The sequence below is a fragment of the Vigna angularis genome, chromosome 4 (genome assembly GCF_016808095.1).
Source record: "Vigna angularis cultivar LongXiaoDou No.4 chromosome 4, ASM1680809v1, whole genome shotgun sequence".
Lineage (NCBI taxonomy): Eukaryota > Viridiplantae > Streptophyta > Magnoliopsida > Fabales > Fabaceae > Vigna > Vigna angularis.
This window is the reverse complement of record NC_068973.1, coordinates 8,600,679-8,622,484: the sequence shown is the minus strand read 5'-3', so window position 1 is coordinate 8,622,484 and position 21,806 is coordinate 8,600,679. Positions and strand designations below refer to the sequence as shown.

The following is a 21,806-nucleotide window of genomic DNA, read 5'->3' as shown; positions in this document are numbered from 1 at the left end:
ATATATTTGTTGATACAAGTATTCATATAATAACTATATATGATCAAATTTCGATAATTTGATTACAATGTAATAGTCCTTAATATCATATATTTACAAATCTATGATAAATCAGATAAAATATCACATTATTACTATTATTTCGTTAATTATTATATATACAATTTCGTTAATTATCAATATAGTCATTATATTTATTCATATTACTAGATATTTTTTTTATATTACTAGTTTTATAATATGAATCACACTTTAAACTATTTTTCTTGAAGTAACATGTCTACTTATATATATATATATATATTTATTGTGTGTGTGTGGCCGTTGTTCATATAATATTTTTTAAACAAGTAAAATATTAGTTATACAGTATGTATTCTATAAATAATTTAGAAGTTGTAGGTAACTTTCAATTTAATATATTTCATATCAAAGTTAACAACGAAACTATAGAATTGTATATTTTGAAAATGCAAAAGTAAAAGTGTTGTAATGAAATATTGAAGGTTCAAAGTCTCCAAAAAAAAGAAGACACTACTACTTAAATATAGTGCATCAATAACGTTAAAAATAAATACCCTATATAGTAATATAAATACAAGTTATTTATCAAACGAAACGTTTTATGGGATTAAATAAGTTTTTTTTTTATTGCATGTGAACAACTAGTTAACTATACCAAACGAAACTAGTTTGATTTTGATTATATACATATATATATATATATATATATATATATATATATATATATATATATATATATATATATATATAAAAGAAAATATCTTTTGGACATAAGACAAATGCCTAAATGACAATGACCTTAGAGTAACTCTCCATCATTTATCTCATATAATTGTAAATTTTTAATGTAAACCTTTGGAAGAAAAATTAAACACTCAATGAAATTTTTTAATAAAAATATTTAAAACTTATAAAATAATAAATATTAAAAAATCATCAAATAATGTAACATCCCAAAATATAGTAATTACCATAGATTAGAATTAATTACAATTAACAGTTAAAACATGCAGTTTTAATACTAAGCGCAAAGATTCCAAAACCGAACGTTCTCACGTACAGAGGTAAAATACCATACAGCAGTATTTCAAAGTTTAAAGACGAACGGTTTTACAAGCTTTAACCGAACGTCCAAAAGCTAACAGCAAGGATATAAACTACAACTTAACGAGCGCTCTAGGGCTCGGCTTTAACCTCTACTTCAACCAGATTGGCGTCCTCCAAATTTTCTTCTTCCAGCGCTTCCTCAAGCAACGCCTCTCCATCTACTCACATCCACACGGATGATCATTGCATTGACAAGACGGACGTACATGGACGAACGACAACACAAGGAAACAACACAGGGTAAGCTTATTGAATTTAATTCACCAATAATTCATACACATAACATTTCAACCTTCATAAAGATATCACAACACATAATATCAGTTCAAACTCTCATAAGACAGACCGTCCGGACTGTATGAATCCATGTAACTACAGGCGTTCGTGCACTCGGGTGGTGTGGTAACTGGAAACACTCATCAGCTGCCACCCGAGGTTAGCCCTATCAGTCCAAAGTACTCAATAGGACTAGAGCCTCCTGCCATTTCCACGCATGACCTACTCCCCTCTACATGAGGACGAGCACTCACGAAATTTCAGGATGAACAGCCATCAATAATTTTACCATGGTCATACTATACACTTCTCATATTCAAATCATAGAGTCGTTCCTCCACGGAACGCTCGCCCAAATCCCACCACCATAGTTTCACCTCATATAATGTTCAGCATTTATAATCTTTCACTTTTATTTTCATTTTTATCTTTCAGTCCAAGTACATAAAATCACAAACGTTCAGCCCTCTTTACAATGAGGACAACCGTGGAGAACAAGACCGAAGAATTTACTCTGTTCCAAAACAGAATAGAACCGATTACCAATTAGATGGACGACCTGTATTAATCAAGGGTACTCGACACTGTCGGTCGACACAGATGGATGATCTGTAGTCACAAGGGTGATCGACACGGTAGGTCGACACAGATGGATGATCTGTAGTAACAAGACTGATCGACACGGTAGGTCGACACAGATGGATGATCTGTAGTAACAAGGGTGATCGACACGGTAGGTCGACACAGATGGATGATCTGTAGTAACAAAGGTTATCAACCTGGTCGGTCGACACAGATGGTCGACCTGTTTCACAAGGGTGTTCGGTATGGTCGGTCGACATAGATGGTCGACCTGTATTCACAAGGGTTATCAACATGGTCGGTCGACACGGATGGTCGACCTGTATTCACAAAGGTTATCAACAGGGTCGGTCGACACGGATGGTCCGGTTCGCAGAATATCAAGGTTGGCCAACTTGTCGGAGGGACCAATTGCTATAGTTCACAGACAGAACACCTATGCTAGTAAACGACTGAGCACGATAGAGAACATTATTAAAAGTAGACCAACACTATATTCATTTAGAGATTTTACAAGAAAAAGAGTATGAGCGCTTGGTGTAAGACTGAGCACTACTCAGTACGAATGATAGGGATAAGATCGACACTACTCATTATGAGCTCTAAGTAAAAGACCGACACAACTCATCCTCCACCAGAATTCTTTCCAAATGAAAGTATTCCAATTCAAAGAAGTTTACTAGAACACCAAACAGTCAAGAACCGTTTAATGTCGAACGTACGTTATCATATGGGAGTTTATATTCAGAGTTTCACTTACATTCATTCATTTCTCAGCATATACATATTTCACCTTTTCAAATACACATATCATAGTACAATTTCATATTCACCATATTTCAACTCATACTTATAATCATACATCAAAATCAAATATCACAGATCATGCTTCACGAAACTCTCAGAACATCCATACAACACAAACAAAAGCATACGACTTAAATTTAATAAGCTTCCCTTACCTGGATAGCAGTACACGTTTAACAGTATAACTTGAATTTGCCCAACTATGGCTTTCTACCCTCCGAGATCTTTCTTACGCTCCTTAACTAAGTCTAACCAAAGAAAACTCAGAAAACTCAGTTTATAACTTTGCATGCAACTGAAATAGGGTTCGCATTAACCCCAGAAACTAGGGTGTGGTTCGGAACTTACCGGTTACCGAATCAGAATGGGTTCGGATCCAAATGAAGCTCACTGGTCCGTGAACGTCCCCACGGTCTCTGAAAATTTATCGGAGTAGCAAGGAATGAGTAATAGTAGAGAGAAGTTTGGAAAGTTCTAGAGAGAAGGTGGAGAAAAATGGAGGTTTAGTTTCTGAGGAAGATGAAGGGTGCGTGCGGGTGAGAGAGGGAGAGTTTTTCAAATCTCAGTTTTGTTGCTTTCCTCGTCAAGACGGACGAGCGTCTCCCAGCCCGACACCTGCACACCACTTCTGATTTCAGAAGCTTCTCCCGTGACATGTGGCGTGCGTGCATGCAGTGCAAAGTGCGCTTTTAATGCTTCAGGGGAAAATGATGGGGTGGGGTTTTCTGTGCACGTCAGAGGGCTGGTTTTCAGATTAGGGTGGGGGGGTTTGTAGTGAGTTAAGCGTTGATGTGGTGTGCATTAATTTGACGTGACAAAGATTTATTGCTACTAATTATTAGGGGTCTCACATTCTCCCTAACTACAAAAATTTTCGTCCTCGAAAATGTAAAATTTACCAGGAAATAGGTGAGGGTACAAGTCCTTCATGGCGTCTTCTATTTCCCAAGTAGTGTCGCCCGTCTTCTCATCCCAAACTATCTTTACTAGACGAACGGCTTTCCCTTTGTAATACTTAATACGAACGTCTTCAACACGAACTGGCTTCATTTCGAACGTTCGATCTTGACGAAGACGAACGTCCTCGAGCTCCAATATGTGCGAGGGGTTTGCTATGTATTTCCGAAGTTGGGAAACGTGAAATACAGGATGAAGGTTGGATAATTGAGGAGGTAAAGCAAGCTCGTACGCTACAGGGCCAATCTTCCTTAGTATTTGATAGGGTCCGACAAACTTCGGGGATAACTTCTTTGGTCACATGGCTCTGCCGACTCCTGTGGTTGGATTAAGCCTAAGGAATACGTGATCGCCAGCTTGGAACTCTAACGGCCTTCTTCTCTTGTCGGCATAGGACTTCTGCCTGCTCCTCGACGCTTTCAATCTCTCCTGGATTAACTTCACTTTCTCCGTCGTCTGCTGGATAAGTTCGGGTTCGGTTAGCACGTTCTCTCCTTCTTGAAACCAGCAAAGTGGTGTGCGACACTTACGTCCATAAAGAGCTTCGAAAGGAGCCATTCCAATGCTGGACTGGAAACTGTTGTTGTAGGTGAACTCTACTAACGGCAGTACCTCATCCCAGGCGCCCATGTGATCTAGAACGCACGTCCTCAGTAAGTCCTCGAGCGTCTGGATGGTCCTCTCAAATTGACCGTCCGTCTGCGGATGATACGCTGAACTCATTTGTAACTTGCTTCCCAATTCACCTTGCAGAGATTGCCAGAACCGAGAGGTGAATCTCGTGTCTCGATCAGAAATTATGCTTGAAGGCACCCCATGTAGACGAACGATCTCTCGGATGTAAAGCTTAGCCAAGTTAGTCATTGACATCTTCAAGTTTACTGCCAGGAAATGGGCGTTCTTCGTCAGTCGATCCACGATCACCCAAATTGAGTCATGATTTCTGACCGTACGTGGTAGGTGGGTCACGAAATCCATGGAGATGCTGTCCCATTTCCATTCAGGAATTTTCAGTTGCTGAAGTAATCCGCCAGGTCTTTGATGCTCCTCCGCCTTCGCTCGTTGACAGGTTAGACATGATGCCACAAAACGAGCGACATCGCTCTTCATTCCAGGCCACCAGAATGATTTCCGGAGGTCTTGATACATCTTAGTCATGCCAGGGTGCATGCTAAGACGGCTGTGATGACCTTCCTCCAGAATAATTCTCTTCAGCTCGCCATCATTCGGAACGCAAGTTCTACCCATGTAACGCAACATGCCGTCCGTTCCCGTATTGAACCCCTTAGCTTGATCCGTACCGAGCGCTCTCAAGATCTTCACCAGCTCTTCATCCTCACGTTGCTTTATTCTGATCCGGTCGAACACATCACTTGCTATTCTGAGGGTGCAGCATTTAATACTGTTCGGCTCCAACTCGAACTGCAACCTTAGGTCTCTAAAGCTCTCCACCAGATTGAGTTCTCTCACCATCATAACTGAAACATGAACCGACTTCCTGCTTAGCGCGTCCGCCACTACGTTAGCCTTCCCCGGATGGTAGAGTAACTCAAACTCATAATCTTTTAGAAACTCAAGCCACCTCCTTTGCCTCATGTTTAACTCCTTTTGATCGAAGAGGTACTTGAGACTCTTGTGATCACTGAAAACCTGAAACGTTGCTCCGTACAGATGATGTCTCCAAATTTTCAAAGCAAAAACGACCGCTGCCAGCTCCAGGTCGTGTGTCGGATAGTTCCTCTCGTGAATTTTCAATTGTCGAGAAGCGTACGCCACTGCTCGTCTCTCTTGCATCAGTACACAGCCCAAACCTTGATGAGAGGCATCGCAGTAAACTTCAAATGGTTTGGTAGTGTCTGGAATCACTAAAACCGGAGCGCTCGTCAACTTCCCCTTAAGCTCCTGGAAACTCTCTTCACACCGATCGTTCCAAGCGAACGGGTGATCTTTGCGCGTGAGCTGTGTTAGTGGTGCTACTATCTTGGAAAAACCTTCAATAAAACGCCTATAGTAGCCTGCAAGACCAACGAAGCTCCGCACTTCTGTAACCGAACGCGGACTCGCCCACTCCAAAACCGCTCGTACCTTTGCCGGGTCCACAGAAATTCCTTCGGCTGACACAACATGTCCCAAGAACTGCACGCTCTTCATCCAAAATTCACACTTTGACAACTTGGCGTACAGTTCCTTCTCCTTCAACACTCCAAGCACGACCCGCAAATGTTCCTCATGCTCTTCATGGCTCGTGGAGTAAATCAGGATATCATCAATGAAGACCACTACGAACTTGTCCAGGTAGGGTCGGAATATCCGGTTCATGTAGTCCATGAAGATCGTTGGCGCGTTCGTTACCCCGAACGGCATTACCACATACTCATAATGCCCATAACGAGACCTAAAGGCCGTCTTCTGAATGTACCCTTCCTTCACCCGGATCTGATGATAGCCCGAGCGTAAGTCAATCTTTGAGAATACGCTCGCTCCCTGCAACTGATCCAGTAGGTCGTCAATCCGTGGAAGTGGATACTTGTTCTTGATGGTAAGCTTATTAAGCTGTCGGTAGTCAATGCAAAGCCTGGAGCTGTCATCCTTCTTCTTCACTAACAACACAGGCGTTCCCCAAGGCGACACGCTCGGCCTGATGAACTGCTTGTCCATTAATTCTTCTATCTGCTTCTTGAGCTCAACCAACTCAGCAGGCGACATTCTATATGGTTGAACCGATATTGGCGCTGCTGTCGTCACCAGGTCGATCGTAAACTCAACCTCACGAACAGGAGGCAGTCCAGGTATCTCGTTTGGAAAGACTTCAGGAAATTCTTCAATGACCGATCGTCCTCCATTCGGCTCATCTTGTGACGATCGTCCCCACTTCCCTCCTTCCATTTCTTCATCTGAATGCGTCATTATCAGGAAGCAGTAGGCGCCCTCTACTATATCCTCCTTCAGCTGACTGAGCGTCACTGATAACTCCTCTTCTCCTTCATCTAGAAAGACTAATTCTTTCTTACCACAGTCTATGAGAATGCGATTGGTGGCCAACCAATCCATCCCCAAAATTACCTCTAAACCTTGAAGAGGCAAGCAGATGAGATTGACTTTGAATCTACGCCCTTCAACTTCTATAGTACATCTAAAGCAACCCGTAGATGTTCTAATCCCACCAGCCGCTGGGGTTGACACCACCAAGTCGAACTGTAATTCCCTCTCCACTAACCCCAGCCTCTCAACGCATGCCTTCGAGATGAAGGAATGTGTTTCCCCCGAATCATACAACACGCAGCAAGGTTTTCCAAACAGCAAACAATTACCAAAGATGAGTGTACCTGAACTAGCAGCTTCAGCACCCGTGATAGCATACACTCGTCCGACTGCCTACGCACGTCCTCCCCTACCTTGCTGTGTTCTTCCAGCGTTCGGCGGTCTTGCTACCGCACGGCCTCCCATATTACACTCCTGATCCGAGTGTCCGCTCCTTCTGCACTTAGTGCAGTATTTTCCACCATTCAGTTGAGGACAAGCCCACCTAAAGTGCGGTCCTCCACACTGGAAACAGGTCAAACTCCTTGGTTGTCCAGATTGGCCGACATTAGCCAAGGTTTGGGATCCACCAGAGGATTGGCCTGGACGAACATACGGGGGTCGTCTCACAGTAGAGTTATTCTTTGATAAAACCGGCCCCCTGCTCAACTGTTGCTTCTTCTGTTGCTCGGCCTCAGCCACGTTCTTCTCTAACACCTTAGCCCTCTCAACCATAGCAGGGAATGATCTAATGCACAAGCTGGATATCAATACCTTCAAGTCGCTCCTCAGCCCGTTTTCAAACTTCCTGCATTGCCATTCTTCGCTCGTAGCCATGGTGTTAAAACGAACCAAATGCTTGAATCTATTAGTATACTCCGATACAGACATTCCCCCTTGTACCAATTGTAGAAACTCCACTTCTTTAGCATAACGTACACTGTCCGGGAAATACTCTTCGTAAAATTTCGTCCTGAAAACTGTCCAATTCACGGGACTATGAGCGTCCGTCAAGATCGCCTTCATGCTCGTCCACCAGTGACTTGCTTCACCAGTTAGCAAGTATTCAGTAAATGCTAAGCGGTTGTCATCTGGACACCTCTTAGCGTTGTAAATCCGCTCCATATCCCTGAGCCACTGATCCGCTTCATCCGGAAGACCTTTTCCACTGAACTTGGCCGGATGGTGTTGGAGAAAACTTTCTAAACTCCACTCAGCAGTAGGCGGGGCAGCGTTAGAAGAGGACGCTCCTGCCGCGCCCCTAGTTGCAGCCAATATTTCCATCAACTGCCGCTGCGTCGCCTCAGAGTTGGCTCGAGAGGCTTCCAGACTCTGCATAGCTGTCTGATTTTGCTGCATCAGTGTAGCGTTCTGCTCCATAAGGGTGGTATTCTGCTGTTGAAGTCTGTCAATCACCGTCTCCAACAACCTAGCGCTGTTGGACGTATCCGGTTCATTGGGTTGAGGTGGCGGAGGAAGTCTAGGTGCCATGTATCCTCTGGACACAGAGAAAACGAACGTTAGAAATGTTCAAAGAGTTGAGAAATAACTCATTTAAACACACATTAAGCACACAACAAAAACATAGTGCACACGTAACCTACAGTGTCCTTCAAAAGAACAAAACTGCTCTGATACCACTAATGTAACATCCCAAAATATAGTAATTACCATAGATTAGAATTAATTACAATTAACAGTTAAAACATGCAGTTTTAATACTAAGCGCAAAGATTCCAAAACCGAACGTTCTCACGTACAGAGGTAAAATACCATACAGCAGTATTTCAAAGTTTAAAGACGAACGGTTTTACAAGCTTTAACCGAACGTCCAAAAGCTAACAGCAAGGATATAAACTACAACTTAACGAGCGCTCTAGGGCTCGGCTTTAACCTCTACTTCAACCAGATTGGCGTCCTCCAAATTTTCTTCTTCCAGCGCTTCCTCAAGCAACGCCTCTCCATCTGCTCACATCCACACGGATGATCATTGCATTGACAAGACGGACGTACATGGACGAACGACAACACAAGGAAACAACACAGGGTAAGCTTATTGAATTTAATTCACCAATAATTCATACACATAACATTTCAACCTTCATAAAGATATCACAACACATAATATCAGTTCAAACTCTCATAAGACAGACCGTCCGGACTGTATGAATCCATGTAACTACAGGCGTTCGTGCACTCGGGTGGTGTGGTAACTGGAAACACTCATCAGCTGCCACCTGAGGTTAGCCCTATCAGTCCAAAGTACTCAATAGGACTAGAGCCTCCTGCCATTTCCACGCATGACCTACTCCCCTCTGCATGAGGACGAGCACTCACGAAATTTCAGGATGAACAGCCATCAGTAATTTTACCATGGTCATACTATACACTTCTCATATTCAAATCATAGAGTCGTTCCTCCACGGAACGCTCGCCCAAATCCCACCACCATAGTTTCACCTCATATAATGTTCAGCATTTATAATCTTTCACTTTTATTTTCATTTTTATCTTTCAGTCCAAGTACATAAAATCACAAACGTTCAGCCCTCTTTACAATGAGGACAACCGTGGAGAACAAGATCGAAGAATTTACTCTGTTCCAAAACAGAATAGAACCGATTACCAATTAGATGGACGACCTGTATTAATCAAGGGTACTCGACATTGTCGGTCGACACAGATGGATGATCTGTAGTCACAAGGGTGATCGACACGGTAGGTCGACACAGATGGATGATCTGTAGTAACAAGACTGATCGACACGGTAGGTCGACACAGATGGATGATCTGTAGTAACAAGGGTGATCGACACGGTAGGTCGACACAGATGGATGATCTGTAGTAACAAAGGTTATCAACCTGGTCGGTCGACACAGATGGTCGACCTGTTTCACAAGGGTGTTCGGTATGGTCGGTCGACATAGATGGTCGACCTGTATTCACAAGGGTTATCAACATGGTCGGTCGACACGGATGGTCGACCTGTATTCACAAAGGTTATCAACAGGGTCGGTCGACACGGATGGTCCGGTTCGCAGAATATCAAGGTTGGCCAACTTGTCGGAGGGACCAATTGCTATAGTTCACAGACAGAACACCTATGCTAGTAAACGACTGAGCACGATAGAGAACATTATTAAAAGTAGACCAACACTATATTCATTTAGAGATTTTACAAGAAAAAGAGTATGAGCGCTTGGTGTAAGACTGAGCACTACTCAGTACGAATGATAGGGATAAGATCGACACTACTCATTATGAGCTCTAAGTAAAAGACCAACACAACTCATCCTCCACCAGAATTCTTTCCAAATGAAAGTATTCCAATTCAAAGAAGTTTACTAGAACACCAAACGGTCAAGAACCGTTTAATGTCGAACGTACGTTATCATATGGGAGTTTATATTCAGAGTTTCACTTACATTCATTCATTTCTCAGCATATACATATTTCACCTTTTCAATACTCATATCATAGTACAATTTCATATTCACCATATTTCAACTCATACTTATAATCATACATCAAAATCAAATATCACAGATCATGCTTCACGAAACTCTCAGAACATCCATACAACACAAACAAAAGCATGCGACTTAAATTTAATAAGCTTCCCTTACCTGGATAGCAGTACACGTTTAACAGTATAGCTTGAATTTGCCCAACTATGGCTTTCTACCCTCCGAGATCTTTCTTACGCTCCTTAACTAAGTCTAACCAAAGAAAACTCAGAAAACTCAGTTTATAACTTTGCATGCAACTGAAATAGGGTTCGCATTAACCCCAGAAACTAGGGTGTGGTTCGGAACTTACCGGTTACCGAATCTGAAGGGGTTCGGATCCAAATGAAGCTCACTGGTCCGTGAACGTCCCCACGGTCTCTGAAAATTTATCGGAGTAGCAAGGAATGAGTAATAGTAGAGAGAAGTTTGGAAAGTTCTAGAGAGAAGGTGGAGAAAAATAGAGGTTTAGTTTCTGAGGAAGATGAAGGGTGCGTGCGGGTGAGAGAGGGAGAGTTTTTCAAATCTCAGTTTTGTTGCTTTCCTCGTCAAGACGGACGAGCGTCTCCCAGCCCGACACCTGCACACCACTTCTGATTTCAGAAGCTTCTCCCGTGACACGTGGCGTGCGTGCATGCAGTGCAAAGTGCGCTTTTAATGCTTCAGGGGAAAATAATGGGGTGGGGTTTTCTGTGCACGTCAGAGGGCTGGTTTTCAGATTAGGGTGAGGGGGGTTTGTGGTGAGTTAAGCGTTGATGTGGTGTGCATTAATTTGACGTGACAAAGATTTATTGCTACTAATTATTAGGGGTCTCACAAATAACAATCAAATTTAAAAACAAAAAATAATTAATCATTTCATTAATTAAACAAAAACACTATTTTATAACTAAAAATTGTTAATATATGAAATAACATCAATATTAATGATAACTAATAATAATCGATTTTATTAACTATAAAAAATATTAACTGTTTATTTTATGTTAAAACAATCACACGCACAAAGCTAAAAGAAAAGAAAATGTTGACATAAGATAAAGTCCAAAACGAAAATCATTAAAGTACAAAACTTCTTCGTTAGTTCTATTCCGTACCGCACTTTGCCGTCGTTATAAACTTTTCTTATTTAGTTGAAAATCGAACAAAATTCAAACATAAAATAAGTCGTGTTTTATACACAAGTCAAAATTATATATTAAATAAATACTTTGAAATAATCTATAGTATTTAAAAATTTACCGACATATTTGGATTTTAATGCATTTAAATATATTTCCATCTTTCGAAATTAATTTTAAAAAAATGTAAAATGTAATTTAGAATCTTAAGTAAATTTAAAAAGTGGTTCTTTGAAGTATTATGAAGAAGTTGTAATTTTAAGTATGATTTTTGTTTTTTTTTTTGTTATAAAAGAAAAACACAACTTCATAACCATGGCATAAACATTTCCCACCCTACCAACTCCTTCTCTTCAGGTAAACAATGTCATCTCCAAAACTAATTAGTTTTATATCGGTACAATACACCAAAACTGAATGTTTCTACTATTGTTTTTAAGAAAAAAAATGTATAAAAACAATTTATTTATAAAAAAACTATATTTTTTATTCCTCCCCAAATGTTTTTAAAATATAATAACTTTTATGTTTTAAAGAGGAAATTTTTAAAGCTTTTCTTTCTATTTTCAAAAAAAAATATTTTTAGAGTATTATTGTTTATACTATACACATACTCATTATTGTAGTCTATGTTATAATCCAAAATTCCATAAAAAATAAACTTTTCATCTTTTTATTATTAATCATATTTATTCTTTTAATTCTTGCAAGAGTTTATATTTGAGAATATGTAATATATCGTGTAATACTTAACATCAAACACATGAGGCAACATTTATCCAATACTTATTACAGTATTGCTTCATTCTTCACAAGGTTTTTCACAACAGTTCAACTCTTTTTTCATAATTAGGTTTCAAAATTATTTTGGACGCCTTCATAGTGGGTATAAAACTTTGTTTTCCTTAGTGGTAGCTTCAAGACACCTACACAAAATTGGATACAAACACACATGTATTTCTAGTATATTATATACCATTCCCTCTCTTTCTCGGTTATAAATTAGTCTATCTCTCCCTTTCTTATATACCTATGTTTATGTTATACCTCTCTATACTACCTATGAGACAGATCTAATGCACTCAATTGAGCATTGAAACCATTTTATGTATGAAAACTTCACAATAGATATTTTGTGCTTCATCCATGTCCACGTTCTCAATTGTCTCATAAAGAAAATATTCTCTGCATTAACTTTTCCTTGCCTAAAAACAACTTTATTCCTATGACTCCAAATGTTCCATATGACAAAAATCCATAATTCTTGTCCTAGATTGTTCCCTTTGTTATTAGAAGGAAACATGGAAATATTTTTAGAAATGAACATGGGTTGATTATGATGTGTAGTGTTTATACCTATCCATCAATTGCACATATTCCACACCTTGTTGGCTATGTCATAGGTAAAAAGATAAATGAGTTACAGTTTCCTCGCTAACCCACACAATGTGTAAAAGGTGTCTTGTAACATATTCTCCTAAGGTTTCCCTTTGTTGCCACTCTATTTAGAATTATCCTTCATGCAAAATATTGTGTAAATGGGAGGAATCTTATACTCCAAAATAACTTGAACATATCATAATGTTCCTCGTTAAATATGTTATGCAATTTTATATAAGCTAATTTTACCGTATATTTTTCTCCCTCCTCATCTTTTCAAATCCATGTATCCTCACCTTCTCTATGTAATGAGCTATGTACTAATATATGCATGAATTTTGTTAGTTGGAGTTTTTCCCATTAAAACCATTATTTCCTCCAACTCAATTTCAAATCCCCAATTGTTACTAATCCAACTTCCTAACTCAATTGATGTTTGTTCCCCATTATTAGAATTAACAAATAGACTAAAGAACCAGACATTTAATGGATATCGTCTATCCATGTTTCCTCGCAAAACTTGATCTTAGTCCTCGATCTAATTTTCCACTCAATATTTTGATCAAACCATCTTTCTTATTGACCTCACCACTTACTTCACTTAAAATTTTCACCACAAATATGCATATTTTTTTCGAAATTTCCATTTCAATTTCTCCAAAAATCCATATTTTGATTCTAATACATCTTTCCATAATCCCTATTCATCCACACCTAGTCTCCATTTCCACTTAGCTAATAGGGCTTTGTTGAACAACCTATTATCTTTTATTTCTATCCTTTTGTCTTCTATAGGTTTGCATAAGTTATACCATGTTACCCAAGTTATCCTTCTACCCTTAGAACCTTATCTCCAAAGAAAATGTCTTTGTTTTTTTATGATTGTCTTGCATACAGAGATCGATGCTTTATAGAAGGAGAAATAGTATAAAGGTAGCACAATACCGATAGACTTTATAAGAAAAATATGCCTTACAAATGATAAGAACTTGTACTTCCATCTTGATAACTTATTTTTTATTTTACTAACAACAAGTTGTCAAAAAAGACAGCTTTCTAGGGTTCCCCACCCCATCGGCAAGCTTAGATACCTAAATGAAACTTTCATAATATTTTTATTATGAAAGTTTACCCTAAGGCTTGAACCCATTTCAGAGTATCTTAGTATACTTTTTATGGCCAAAATATTTTGGAGGCTTGCTTCACACACACAAAGAGTGTGTCATCAGTCAACTTTAATAAATTAACCACAACATTGTTTTTCCCTATTTTCAATCCTTTATATACTTGTTTCCTTTAGCATTTCTAACCATTCCAACTAAACCTTCTACCACTATAAGAAGCAAGAATGAAGCCAAGAGGTCCCCTTATCTCATCCATGTGAGTTTAAATTCTTAAGTTTGATTTCCATTTACCAACACTAAAATAGGAGATGATTCACAATCATTATCCACATATTAGATAAACCTAATTTACTCATATAATAAAAGAACTCTTAACTTATATAATCATAAACCTTTTCAAAATTCACCTTTATTATTACCTCAAGTCTCCTTTGTAGAATCATTTACGAGGATGTATATTAAACATATGTTAAGATCCATAACAAAAAATAATTGTACAAATTTAAAAAGAAAATTAATCTTTTAAAACCATCCCTTAAAAGATTCATAAATATATATCGGCCATTTTAAGCTAATGATGAGCAACAAAGGCAACACGTTTTTCGTTAAGAAAAAGTAAAGAAAGGAACATTACTTGAGAAGCATGAAAGATGCCACTTTAACATTGCAAAGAAAGATATTCAAGTGATGAAAACATTTTTGCATTAAATCTATCAAATTAAAAACTCGTTTAGTTATTTTCAATAGATGTCGATTTACAAAAATTTTCAGAAAAATATTTTGTCTATTTTCATAATATAATACATTAACTATAAGCCAACTTTTTGGTAGATATTTCACCTACAATACTATCGAACGACCTAATGTGCTCAATATATTTAATATAAAACAATTACTTTTGAAAAGTGAGTATTAGATACTTTCATTAAGAAACCCTCATTTAAAACAACATTAATTAAACTTTTTTATACAAGAACTATGTACAAATTTTCAGTTTAGACATTACCAAAAACATGTGTCAAAAATCTATTTGTAAACTTCATTAGTTTTTGAGAAAAATAAAACTTGATACTAAAAGCATCAGATCCTTTTATTTGAAAAACTTAGAAGAAAAATATACTATTAACATACAAATTAATCTTAACACCCAATTTTGTACCGATTGAATAATTCAGATTGATTAAATAATTGATCTATTTTTATTTTGTTTTATTTTATGTTATTTTTTTTATTTTTCTTTTATCTTATTTTATTATTTTACTTTTTTTGTTTACTTTATTATATTATATTATTTTATCTTTTTTCTCTTTCTTTGTTATTCTATTATATTTTATTTTACTTTATTATATTATACTTTATTATATTTTATTATTATTATGTTATTTTATTTTATCTTTATTTTATGCTATGTTATCTCATTATTTTAATTTTTATTTTACTATTTTGATATTATTTTATTTAGTCTTTTTCTTAAAGGCTTTACTTAGACCATTTTTGTGTTTCCAACACTGTCTATTCATATTTTGGAAGCAAATATTTTGCTCCGTCAAGGCCTAAATTATCCGCAAGGTAAAAAGCAAAACTAGGCAAAACTAGTTGCCGTAGGCAAAATATATTTTAATTCCAAGTATACTCTTAACACAGTCAATGAGGATATTTTGGTCACAGTGCGGAAGCTGGACAGAGAAATCGTATTTCGAAGTGCGTTAGTTGTTGTCGGAGTTCAAATGCCGTAGGTTTTTATTTCTATAAGTTTTTAAATTTTTGTTATTAGGTTAGTATATTTTATTTTATTAGTTTTATTAGGCGAGTATAATAAACGGCTTAGCCGCACATGGAAGTGCGTTAGTTCTTGGCTAGACTTCAAATGCCGTTTATGTTTTATTTTTATAGATTTTTTAATTTTTTTTATTAAGTTAGTATATATTTATTTTATTAGGTTTTATTTTTATTAAGTTAGTATAATAAATTTAATTTTTGATGTTAGTTGTTAAATAAAATGTTTTCTTTTAATATATTTTTATTTATTTTATTTGTTTGTTAAATTTTGTTGAATTTGTTATTTTTTAACATATTATTATTTTCGTAATATATCATTTATTATATATTTAATTTTATTTAATTTTTTATGAAATTGAAATAATTATTAAATTTTTTATTGAATTAAATTATAATTATCATGTGTAAATTTTCTTAAATATTATTTTGGATTTATTTGTAATTTTTTAATTATTATATATGTATGTTTTTAAATTCGTAGCATAAAATATAATAAAAAAAAATGCACATATAAAAAACGCATATAAAACGTACTTTGAAGTGCACTTTGAAGTGCGACCACTAAAAATTTAAAGTGCGATAATTAGAAAACGCACTTCAAAGTGCGGTTAAGGAAGTTAAGTTTTTATTTTTTATTAAACGAAGAATAAAGAAGTAAAATTGGGATGCAGAGCAGTCAGGCGCGTATGAAGAATCACTCAAAGAAAAGGCATGTAGTATATGACTGTACCGCAGGATTGCATGGCCTCCTTACGCAAGTTCACAAGACTCCAAGAAAAACGGTTTTTTTTCAGAAAAGGGGAGGAAAAGGCCAGAAAACATGTTAAGGGGAAGGTAAAGGCGGAAGTACGAACCATCATTAGCCTCTCACAAACTTTAATCACCCCCTCCGAAACCAATTCATTCATCAGGAGCATCACAGAAATCCATCATCCCACCCAACTTCATCTTCCAACAATCAAAAACGCCAAAGCCATTTTTCAGATAGACAGAAAAACATTTCTATCTTTTATACACAAAAATTGATTCCTCTTTATCCTCACATCACAACATCATTTTTTCACTCGCACAGAGGAACGCCTTCCTCATCATCAGCTCATCTTTCATTCTCTCCTCTATCTTCTTCAACACCTGAAAAATAGAAAAGAACTCACTCACTTCCTAACATGTACCGTGTTTCCTATCATCTTCACACCAACCCATCTCAACACCCAAAACATAAAAAGACACAGTTCAAACACAGAACCTTTGTTACCATTCACAAACCCTAACCTATTCACGAACACGACTCAGTTCAACGTCCTGTTCCATTATACTCTCCAACCTCCACTATACGTTAGGGAGGGAAGGAACCCTAACGTTTGGAAGAAAAGAAAGGGGAACTCTGATGGTACCCCTGGCCGCAACGAGCGTCGTCGGCGACAATCCCGGCGACGAAGGCCTGACTCATAGGAGGCGTCGGTGGCGGTTGACCTCGTTGGTGATGGTGAGGGCGCTCCCCTCTTATTATGGTCTAACACCATAAACTTGAAACATAACACAATACTCACAGTCTCTATTGTAAAATAAACAATATTTACAATATCATTATGAAAATAATACCAACCGGATCATAGTTCTCATTAAGGATATAGTCAAAAGCTGCATAAGTAACTGCCATTGCAATTCCTCTCTCAACAAGACGAGAAGCAACGTCTTTCATTTATAACCTTGCAACCATCCTTAATTGCTCATGCTCATGCGAAAGAGGATCAAATACAATAATTTCATCAAGCCGGTTAACAGTTCTGGCCTAAAATGTCTGGTAACACACAAAAAAAACTCAGTCATTTGTAATAAAAAGTATGCCAAGAAATATACCTTTTACATTATTTTATCACGAGCAGTTTGCATGGAAGATTCTCCTGAAAGTCCAGTAAGAAGATGCTTTGCCCCAATACTGTGTTTCTAAAGTCGACCGTGCGGCCTTGGCCATTAGTTAACCTTCCATCATCCAAGACATGAAAAAGAGTGTTAAACAGTACGTAAGACTGCTTCATTTAGTTGACCACCTTCTTCGTTTCCGAACATACCTAAAAGTTTAGAATGTGGGTTAGTCATTCGTCTTTATACCCAAAAATCACACTAAGCTTATAAGGGAAAATAGTCAATCCACTTACCGAGGTGGTGCCCCAATCAAGCGTATAACAGAATGTTGCTCTTGCTCCATGAATTCAGACATGTCAATTTTAACCAACTGATCTTGCTAGAGGAGTAAAGTTGAGCTGAGAGGCGATATGATCTTGCTAGAGCTGCAGATTTGTGGTGTGGTGCGGTTCAGGAGGTGAAATATGTATTTCAAGAGCTTGAAGGAAACACTGAGGAAAATGTAATGTTGACAGAAATTGTTGGACCTGAACACATTGTTGAGGTTGTTAGTCGTTGGACTGGATACCCATGACAAGACTCGGGCAAAATGATAAAAGAAAGGTTGATTGGTCTTGCTAACAGATTGCACTAGAGAGTTGTAGGGCAAGACCAAACAGTTAATTCCGTAGCAGAAGCTGTATTGAGATCCAGAGCCGGGCTTGGGAGACCTCAACAACCAACAGACTCCTTCTTGTTCTTGGGTCCAACTGGTGTTGGAAAGATCGAGCTTGCAAAGGCTCTTGTTGAGCAACTTTTTGACGATCAAAATCAGTTGGTTAAAATTGACATGTCTGAATACATGGAACAGTAAGTGAGTTGACTGTTTTCCTATGAAGACGGATGACTAACCCACATTTTAAACTTTCAGGTATCTTAGACACGAAGAAGGTGGTCAGTAAAGCGAAGACCTTACATTGTGGTACTGTTTGATGAAGTAGAAAAAGCATACATATATGTGTTTAACACTCTTCCTTAAGTCTTGAATGATGAAAGGTTAAGTGATAGCTAAGGCCGCACTGTTGACTTTAGAAACACAGTCATTATCATGACCTCTAATATTGGGGCAGGACACCTCCTTACTAGACTTTCAGTAAAATCTTCAATCCAAACAGCTCGTGATAAAATAATGCAGAGGTATATTTCTTGGTACAATTTTTATTACAAATGACTGAGGTTTTTGTGTGTTTTCTTTGTTGTGACTTTTGAATATGTATTGACAATGTGGTTAAAGGCTCTTCAGATTGAATTTATTTGTTCCAAATTTTGTACATACATTTTGTATGTTCGAGTTTGAGGGAAAGTGTTAGAATATTTATCTTATTTATTATTATATTATGACAAGAGTTACCCTATTTATTATGATTATATTATGTCTAGAGTTACCTTATTTATTATGATTATATTGTGTTTAGAATTATTTTAATTATAATGAATTCTTGTATCTATTTATTCTTAAGATTTTTTGGAATTAAATTACTTGTTAAATGTAGTTTGTGAATTACATAAATAATTTTTTTAGAATTTCAAAGCACATCCTTAAATTCATAAGCACAAATAATGAAACAAATTGTTTAGAAAAAATAATTTTTAATTTCTCGATCGACATATGAATTTATAATTACTCCTACGCATATAAATCAGGTCTTCCTTGTTTACCTATTTTCTGACCAAAACTAATATTATTATGAAAAAGTATAAACTTATAATTTGCTGAGAAACTTATTTGAGTGGGAATGATGATTAAAAAAATAATATTAAGTTTATAATTAGCATATTTGCAGAAGAAAAAAAATATAAAATTAGGATATTCCTCTCCAACAACCCTATGCAGAAAAGAAGATGCTCAAAAGGAGTAAAACATCAATTTACCAAAGCAAAATACAAAATTTACATAATGTTCTTCAGAAAAACTTTCAGATGCGAAAGTATGAAAAGAAGTTCAAAAGAACCAAAAGCATCAACTTGAACCTCTCTTCTTCAAACATAGTTATTAGCGTTCACTCACATCTCCATCTCACCATCTTCACCCTCATTCATTTTAACTTCTTTACTACCTGGCAGCATCAGATCTTGGTGTCATCTATCGGCAAGACTGATCAACCTTTTTTTATCGTTTTGTCCAAGTCTTGTCAGTCTAGCGGTTAACAACCTCAGCAATAAGGTCCAACCGTTTCTGTCAAAATTACATTTCCATATGTTCCCTTCAAGCTGCTTGAATTGCAGATTCCACTTCCTGAATCGCATCATACCGCAAATGTGCAGCTCTGGCGAGATCATATAGTCTCTCAGCCTCTAGAAGAGCAAATTCACCTCTTCTCTTTTTTGCTTTAGTCTTCCAATCTCATCTATCCTTTCCTTCTCCATTATGTACTTCATCATCAAAGGTTGCAGTTTATCTCTCAGGTCATCAAGCTCTTTCCGCGCCTGAACATAAAAATATAATTACAACTGTTGTAATACAAACATAATCCAAATTACAAGGACAACCAATTAGCATAACACTTACTTCTACTAAACGAGCTTTGCTAGCTTTGTCATTCTCTTTATCCAGAGCATGAAGATCCACTTCTAACTGCATTCTCTTCCTTTCGAGGTTGTCAATTTCCTCTGGCTGGCTATTAAGTTGGACTCTCACATTTGCGCAAGCCTCATCGACTAAATCAATTGCCTTGTGTGATGATGACGACCTACACAACCGAAATTATTCATTTAAATAATTTATTTAAACATATAACGTCTGTAGCAGTTATAAAGCCAAATGCTTTCTTTGATTTTAGCGGAACCAAAACTATGTGAGATTAAATTTTTCCCTAAGACTAAAGCTTACCATTCCAATCAAAACTAATATACTAAATTTCCAATTAAAGAATACACTAAAACAGAGCAGCACATACCAGTGATGTAGCGACTAGACAATTGAGCCGCAACAACCAAAGCACGATCAAGAATCCTTAAATGACCTTCGTATCTTTCTTTCAAACCACGAAGTATACTTACAGTATCAACAACACTTGGTTCTGCCACGTACACATGCTGAAACCTTCTTTCAAAGGCTGCATCCTTCTCTACATACTTCCTATACTCCTCAAGCTTGGTGCCGCCAATTTAAACTATGCAACAACACAAATTTCAAATGTTTAGATATTTGAACTTGTTAAATGCTTGATTTCACTCGTTTTAGTAAACAAATGTTTTACGTCAAACTAGTACAACTCAAATTTCAAAGTTAAATAAATCATTATTTCTTTTCAAGAATTATCCCACCGAAATGAAATTATCGAATTATCGTAATTAAACTCAAATCGTACAAAATATGCTAAATTATATTCAAGTGCGTTTACTCTAGATAAAATTCTCACAACCCTTCGTATTTCCTCATCCCTTCCAATAACCGGGTCGAGCTTCCTGCATGTTCCACAATGTCTCTTCCATAGGTATTCAAAACCTGAAAACAGAGATATATACGAGGTGAGTTATATGAACTATTTGAACTTGGTAAATCATCGTTTTAGTAAACAAATGTTTTATGTCAAACTAGTACAGCTCAAATTTCAAAGTTAAACATTATTTATTTTCAAGAACTATCCTACCCATATGAAATTATCGAATTATCGTAGTTAAACTCAAATTGTACAAAATATGCTAAATTATATTCAGTTGCTTTTATTCATTCGGAAAAATTAAACCAAAATCTCATTTATTAAATGTAGTCTGGCCAAAATGTCTTTTCGAATTTATCATTTGGCAATTTAGTATGTGAAAGGTTTTGTCGCCTTTGGCGCTTTCCACTTTCATTCCTTCCTTGCCGCGAAACTTCTCGACTTCTGATTTCACCTTCGATGCCGCCACACCGGCTTCCCTGAGCAACTCTGGGATCTGAGAATCTTCCAGAAGGCGGAGGATGAACTGGTCAAGGGCCAGGTGCTTGTCACCACGCGTCTTCTGGAGCGACTGAGCTCTGCGGATGGCTTTGATGAGGCTCGTGCTGGCCGGAACCTCGTGGAGAAGGAGATTGCGAGGGCAACTTCTTCAGCGCTTGGCTGAACACTCTCTCCGCCGTGCACGCCGATTCCTCTCCCGCCGTGTTGGTTAGCGCTTGGGAGAAGATGATTTAAGTAGTTACAAAATAAACTTTTTTATTTATTAAATATATTTAATATTAAAATATTTGTATTTGATAGTAAGTGAAATACTTCATAAAGTCTACAAAATTA

The 21,806-nt window shown here is 37.2% G+C and overlaps 1 pseudogene; it reads right to left on the bottom strand.

The window, feature by feature from the left end:
- Positions 1-16,728: 16,728 nt before the first annotated feature.
- Positions 16,729-21,697, bottom strand: LOC108330194 (chaperone protein ClpB1-like; annotated as a pseudogene).
- Between the last annotated feature and the right edge of the window lie 109 nt (positions 21,698-21,806).